Genomic DNA, 8464 nt, shown 5'->3' on the forward strand with positions numbered 1-8464 from the left:
CCTGACGCTATCTCGTCTCGATAGCATCGACGTAATGTAGTTTAAGTTATTTTCTTAGGGGGATACTTGAGAATGATGGATAACGCTCATCTATTACTCAGCTGAGCGCCGCCACTCGTCTTACGATATTGTATTATGTCAAGTAAAACATCGACGAAATTAGGTGAAATAAAAGAAATCTTTATCGCTCTATACATATTGCCGTATGTGAACTTTGTTATTGTTTGAACTCTTAGTAGTGAGAACCGCTTAATATAAGTTTACGTCTGAAAATATAAAAATGTCAAAAACATAAAAGTTTGATAGTTCTGGAAACCAAATTTATATAAATTTTATTATTATCTGTAGCACTTGAGTAATATGAATCCTATAAATTATTTAGAAAGGTAAAATAAAATAATTTTTAACAAAAAAAAAACCGACTTCAAACAGGAAACTAAAAAGTGAAAAATAAATTTACTTAGTACAAAGTAATTCGTATTTTGATTTAGTTAATCAGAAATGATTAAATAAATATTTAATAATTTTGAAGTCGGTGCCAAGAGATTAAATCGTTAAAGAGTTCCCTCGACTATCTTTTGTCTTCATCATCAGACTGTAATGGCACTTATAACTCATACAGGTGCAAAGTTCTCATCAATAGAAACGAATTAAGTTCAAAAAGCAGGTAATTGCTATAAATTGTTGAAGAGTTTCCTCGACTATCTTTCTTTTCCATCATCAGATCGACTCCAGACCTTTATTAAATAGTAGTGCTTTATAGTACTTAATGAAAACATGATTAAATTTACTAGTCACCCGTAAGATTTTTGAAAGTTTCTCTCGATTTCTCTGGGATCCCATCTTCAGATCCTGGTTTCCTTATCACGGTACCAAACTAGGAATATCTCCTTTCCAACAAAAAAAGAATTATCAAAATCCGTTCATAAACAAAGAAGTCATCTCCGAACATACATAAATATATCCTCATACGAGTATATACGGTCGAATTGAGTAACCTCCTCCTTTTTTTGAAGTCGGTTAAAAAAACTACTTTTTTCAACGTTCATTTTTTTTCATTGTTCGTTTGTTTGTTGACCCCGTATCCGTGTTTGACCGCAAAACACATTCTGACACTGCGATGCGGTTTCATTTACACGTTTTTGAATTATTAAACGCAAACTAATTATATTATTTAACTTCTATGCGACCGCATTTAGTAATTCGCATTAAATGTCAGGTTTGCTAACCTTCTATCATTATTAAATAATTGACTTTTCATATAAATATCTTAAAATGATATAATATGGTTTTTATACATTAATAGATGTTATCTGGGCCTAGGGTAACTTAAAGTTGGTGTTATGTAACCGTCTGACAAACCTACATTTTTTTCTTCTTCTAGAAATAGGTTTACTAACACAAAAAAAAATTAATGCCACAAATTGCGATTTTTAATAAAGAAAAGCCAACTAGCGTTGATTAGCTTAGTTAAATGTACTATTAGCATAATATTAGAATATATTTGCCTAATATTTACGTATATATTATTGTGTAATTATTTTAATTAATCGTTCATAAACCGTATTTTAATACATAGAATAAATAACCTCTAGATATTAAAATATTTCTAGCTTTTTGACGTAATTTTTAAAAATATGTTCATTTATAGTCTATAATATGTTACTGCCTGTTAACTTTTTTTTTGTATTTTTAAAGGAAAAAAAGAAGTGTTAGTGGTCTAGTTAAAAATATAATAAATATTTTAGATGATTTTCGTAACCGTCATATTTCTTAATAAGCCCTCAGAGCGAACAAGGGGCGGATGAAAAATTAATGAGCAATGCTAGGCGCGCAAAACAAAGAGAAGTGTTTTTTCAAATAGTTACTAGTGAAGGATTTTTCAGGCTCCTCGGTCTCTAGCAACACAATAGCTGGCCATTACACACAAGATGTGTTCATGTCAGCTAAGTATTTCCTGTTATAATTTTCATTTTTTACTTTTTAGAAATGTTTTAAAGCGAATTCTTAATTTATGTATAATTATAACTTTTGAACTTTTTGAATAAATAAATTAATAATAAACATTAATAAATAAACATAGTTGAAAGAAAAGTCATTTACAAAACTATGGACGTCAAAATTAAAACTGGCGTCGTTTTTTAAGTCTACCATTAGTTTAAATTAATGAAACAAACGTACAAGTTTTAATAGCCGTTATTACAAAAAAAAAGTAGAGGCTTGAAGAAAAACTTTCGTATGTCAATAATATAACAACTGTCATTTTCGTAATTCCAAATGAATACTAATAATTTGTTAAGTACATAGACAGATATAAATCATGAAACTGTACAATATTTAGAACCGGTACCTTAAGCTGAACAGTATTGTTACTAAGGCGAGTGTTAAAATAAACTGAATTCCACTCTGTCTTGCTTCATTTTATGCAAATTATTCAGTTGCTGAACTTGGAACTCAGTCTATTATCAGTGTCGAGTTATTATGACGTCTTTTTGATCATTAAGGTTGTAATCTTTTTTCTACCTTTTGAAATTACATTAAAAAGTACAAATAAAAAAATGTAGTGCATGTTTTACCGACTTCAAAAAGGAGGAGGTTAATTCGGTTGATTTTATATATATATATTTTTTTTTTTTTTTTTATGCATAGATAGGCTGGCGTTTGACCGCTATTTCACCTGATGATAAGTGAAAATGCGGTCTAAGATGGAGCACGCTTACCTAGAAGTAACCTATTCACTCGCGACTTAAAGATCCCCAGGTCATAGCTTTCAGGAAACACAGACGCTGGTAGAGAGTTCCATTCTTTGGCCGTACGGATCAAGAATGTACTAGCGAATCGCTTAGTGCGTATAGGGGGAATGTCAACCATATAAGGGTGACGTAACGCAGAGCGTCTGGTTGTACGATGATGGAAGGGGGAGGGCGGAATCAGGTCATGGAGTTCTTGCGCACACTCTCCGAAGTGTATCCGATAAAAAACCGACAGGCCGGCCACCCTACGCCGATGATGTAAGCTTTGCAGCTTTGTGGCGACCAGTGCATCGTCACCGATGAGCCTCCTGGCTCGTCTCTCAATTGATTCAAGAAGCTCCAGCTGGTACTTGGCTGAGCCATCCCAAAGATGAGAGCAGTACTCCATGCATGATCGAACTTGTGCTTGATATAAATTCAGAAGCTGTTCCGGAGTGAAGTACTGTCTCACCTTCGAGAGGACGCCCAGTTTTTTGGCAGCTGTTTGAGCTTTTGCCTCTATGTACGAGCCAAAATTGAGGGTGGATGTTAGAGTAACGCCAAGAAGCTCCAGGTGGCCGGATATGGGCACGGGCACACCTCGGAAAGAGGGAGTCAGTTGGAAAGGACTCGGTTTTGCCGAGAAGAGACACGCCTGGGTCTTAGAGGCGTTGAACTTGACCAGATTTGCGTCACCCCAATCAGAGACGGCTTTAAGGGACAAGTTCAGACGCTGAATCATGGCTTCCCTCAGCGACTGGATCTCAGACCCACTCGCTCGTGCGTCGGACATGTAACGCTCGACAACGGTGCTGTCATCTGCATACCCAAAGGTCCCGGGTTTGAGCAGGTCGTTGATGTGCAGCAAGAATAGCGTTGCCGAGAGTACAGACCCCTGAGGGACCCCGGCATTGATGACCAAACGATCGGACTCGCAACCGTCTATAACCACGCGAATTGATCGATCCCTCAGGAAGTCAGATATCCAAACACAGAGAGAAGCGGGTAGGCCGTATGAGGGAAGTTTGCTAATAAGGCCATAGTGCCAGACCCTGTCAAATGCCTTCGAGATGTCGAGCGAGACCGCTATGGCTTCCCCGTGTTTCTCGATAGCCTCACTCCAAATGTGTGTGGCATACGCGAGAAGATCACCAGTGGACCGCTTGCGACGAAAACCGAACTGTCGGTCGCTAAGAAGATCGTTCTCCTCAAGGTGTGCCAGAAGCCGATTATTCAGTATACGTTCCATACTCTTACAGAGTATGGACGTTATGGAAATTGGTCTGTAATTGACAGGGTCAGCTCGACTGCCCTTTTTGGGCACAGGCTGCACGTTAGCTTGCTTCCAGGCTTTCGGCACTTGTCCTGTCGCTAGAGAGAGACGAAACAGACGTGTCAGGATTGGAGACAACTCAGGTGCGCAAGTTTTGAGTACTATGGCAGGTATTCCGTCAGGACCACTAGCTTTATTCACGTCCAGATTGCGCAAGGTTTTAAGGACCTCTTTTTGACGAATTCGGACTTCAGACATGGACGTCTCGCATCGAATCGAAGAAATTGGAGGTGTGGCGCTGCCTGAGTCTAAACATGAGGATTCCGCAAAGAGTTTTGCAAATAGGTTTGCCTTCTCCTCTGCGGTGTGGGCTAGTGATCCACCGGGTTTTAGCAGTGGAGGTAGTGAGGGGCGACAGAAGTTCGACTCAACCGACTTAGCCAGGGACCAAAAGGCCTTACTACCAGGTGGGTATGACGAAAGCCTAGTCCCAATTCTGCCAATGTGGTCAAATCGAGCCTTCCGGAGAGCCTTCTTGCAGGACTTGGCAGCTCTATTATAGGCTTTCTTCCTCTGGCTCACGTCTGTTGTCTTGTGGTTACGAGCATCGACCCAGGCCAGGTAAGCAGTGTTCTTTTCTGCTTCAGCACGAGAACAGTCAGAGTTGAACCAGGGTCGAGCTGCCACGGAGGCTGAAGCGTCAGTGAATGGAATGTAATACTCCATTCCCTGACGCAGCACATCAGCCACAGCATTCGCACATGATGAAGGATCATCAGAGGAGAAGCAAATCTGCCGCCACGGGTACGATGCAAAGAAAGAACGCATCTCATCCCAATCTGCTGACTTGTATCGCCATATTCGCCGGGTGCCTTTGGGGCAGGGAAAGGGCGGCGAATAAACGGATACAGACTTCACCAGACAGTGGTCGGAGCTGCCTAAAGGCGATGAGACCGAAACCGAATAGCGGTCAGGATCTGTTGTCAGCAGTAGGTCCAAACAGTTGGCAATATGCGAGTCAACATCGGGTACCCTAGTTGCTTCTCGGACTAGCTGGGTGAGATTGAGCGTTGAAGCGAGGTTACGAATCTCTCTACCAGCGTGGTCAGTGTGCTGGTATGGGAATAGCCACTCTTGATGGTGGGCGTTAAAGTCTCCCAGCATTACCAATTGAGCAGTAGGATACCGCTGCTGAGCCGCGTCAGCCGCCTCACTAAGGTGTTGCATAAGCCTGGTTGTCTCCACATCTCCGCTGTGTGAACGGTAAACACAGACGTAAAGAATTTTCGCCACTCCTGTATCCACCAAAACCCATAAGTTGGAGAAGTTGGGGTCTTCAAGATTACGGAGACGCCGGCAGCATATGTCGTCGCGGGTATATAAGCAAACGCCCGCGCGTGGTTTAAAATAATGCTCCAAGGTATATCCCGGGTAACATAAGTATGCCGTGTCAGACGGACTGCCGATCTGCGTCTCCGAGAGGAACAATAGGGCCGGTTTCTCAGTCTCGAGATGGTGGTGGACTGCAACGAGATTGGAGTGCAAACCTCGAATGTTGGAGAGGTGCACTGATAGTGAGAGGGAGTGCAACCGCTGTGCTGCCTTGTTTTTGTACCTCTTAGCCATATAAAAACGAGTGAAGGAAGGCGAGAAGAAGGCAGTGAAATGAGGCTCCACGCAACTAACACCCAGACTACCACCGGATCACCGCGCCGGAAAGGGGATTGGACTGGAGACTGCGGGTGACGCCCGAGCCCCCCCGGAGATGTCCACCGGGCCCTCTCGTCCGGTCGCCAACCGGCACGATGGCGCATCCCGGGATTTTTCGACAGTTGGCGGGGCAGCCTTTCGTGTGTGGCTAGCACATTAATTGGGCCCCCAACTACCTGCGGTCGGCCAGCGGTGCACCGTGCCTCGGATCCCGCTACCCTCCAATTCCAATCACCACAGCGCAGCGGCACCAGTGCAAGTCAGTCCGGTCAATTCGCGCAGAACAACTATTTCGACCCAACTTCTCAGTCAGTATAAAAAATGTTTCAGTTTGACATGGTAGTTTTGTTTTTTAATCATTTTTGTTCACATGGACGATGTAATTTTCATGATACAAACAAACAACGAAACCTACTATACTTAGTCCACCTGATCTAATCTATAAAAGTCCTACTGTATTTATGTATTATTATATACACCATTAAACTACATTTAAAAACTGATTTAAAAAGTAAAAAGCATAAAAAGTAACTTAATAAAGATCTAATGCAATCCTACTGCTGTAATAAAACATTATTATTTGTACGTGTTATCTACTAATAGGTTTGAAGTCATAATGAAGACATATCCATTATCATTTCATCACTTACAAATTACACAGAAAATAATCTATATTAAACATTTTTTGAATTAGAATTCCTAATGTGTGGGTAACACGAAAATAAAATCGTAGATATTAATCTATACTAATTTTATAAAGCTAAAAAATTTGTTTGTTGTTTCTCAGGAACTACAGATTCGAATATTAAAGCTAATATAATAAATAAAATAGCTAATTTAGCGAGGAGAGTAGAGAGGAGAGTTTACCTTAAATTAACGCTCATGAAACCGCGGGGTGTAGCTAGCTATTTATAAGAGCAGAGGTATGTATATCTTAAGCTTAATTATACTTTTGGTGCGGTAAAGTACCCTCAAAAACTAACAACTTTTTATGACCAAACTAATTTATTATTTGATGTACTTACCGAGTTTTTGACGCTCGAAGATGAGCTTATTTGCCGGTGTTTTAAAGAATAAGCGGCTTTTATATATCACATAAGCTTTCTCGAAGTTTCCGTATTAAAACAATTTCTTCTTATGGCAGTTTAGCAATTTTGGAAAATCTAATGATATTTATTAATATTAAAATCTCTCAGAATGATTAAGCGGTACTGTAAGAAAGGACCTGTGCTCACATTCAATTGTGTCAATAATAAGAAGATACGTAATCAGTTTCAGAGCTGAAACAAGGTAGATTGATAGGAAAGCAATGACAGGGGTAAGAACCCGGTGGAAAGGTGCTACGTTAGCTGAATTCTACCGGGTGGCAAATCTAGTTTTTTTAAGGCTTAGTTGCCTCCTTACGATATCGGTTGGGAGACATTGTTGGGTGGTATAAGATTGCGAATATTTTTAGTTAAAATCAGGTTGTCTAACATCAGCAGTTGAAGATTATATACTTAAGACGTAGTAGGTATCCTGACATAAACTTAGGATATATATAAATACCGTACTCGTAATACTATATGAAAAGTAGTTTAGATGTTCGATATAGCCCTGTAATTTGCCTATATGAATAGATGGCCATATATAGGCTTCCACAAGTACGTGCCAAAAATGGCGTGAAATCATGTGTGTTACCCATAGTCACCACGCTGGGCAGGCGGGTTGGTGACCGCAAGGCTGGCTTTGTCACACCGAAGACGCTGCTGCCCATCTTCGGCCTGTGTATTTCAAAGCCAGCAGTTGGATGGTTATCCCGCATTCGGTCGGCTTTTTAAGCTCCTAGGTGATAGTGGAATTGTGTTATCCCTTAGTCGCCTCTTACGACACTCACGGCAAGAGAGGGTGTGGCTATATTGTTTAATGCCGGAACCACACAGCATAAATAAGGATACCTTCTACCACATTGGGTGATAGCTGTCAATTAGCATTTATGAAATGTTGAGCTGAGATGTGTTGTGTTGAAAAATGTATTTTACTTTACTAAATCTTTTACTGGACTCAATTACCATTTCCGTGCCTATTTGTCTTCAAAATGTTCAGGATTTTTGATAACATCACTAATAACTACTTTTTATCTCTGAACGTTTTTACGAGCTTCGAGTAAAGTTTTTCTCGAAGTTCATGAAGATACATTACAGTGAGTTTTACTTATAAATTTAAATAGGTTTTTCGTAGAAACTTTGACGTTAATTAATTGAAAACGAAGTTTTTATTATAAATGGAAAGATTGAATTAATTTATGAGCTGCCAACTAATTTCTTTAACAAAACATATTAATTTCTAGTTTATTTACTAAACTACAATGGAGCACTTATTGGTATAAGCTCTAATACGAGTACTCTTTCGTAAAAATATATATTAAAAGTTGGTATTTTAGTAGAATGTTTTACGATTCAGCCTGTAACATTTCACTGCTAGGCCTTTTCCTCTATCTAGGAGAAGAATCGGAGTTTAATGCTCCAAGTTGCTCCTCTGCGGGTTGGCGGATACGACTAACTCCCTACTATGACTAACGATCGCTATCAGGAGTTTATGATAACAACCGGGACCGATAGCTTAAAGTGCTCTAAGGACATATGTCCAAACCAGAAGGAAGTATTTGTACCAATACAAATAGGTATTCATCACGAGCGGGAATTGAGCCCGTAGACCGTCGATGTTTAGGCGCGTACATCGCACACAATACACCATAGCGGTTGGAGAA

Source organism: Melitaea cinxia, chromosome 6 (assembly GCF_905220565.1).
Source record: "Melitaea cinxia chromosome 6, ilMelCinx1.1, whole genome shotgun sequence".
In the NCBI taxonomy this organism is placed as follows: Eukaryota; Metazoa; Arthropoda; class Insecta; order Lepidoptera; family Nymphalidae; genus Melitaea; species Melitaea cinxia.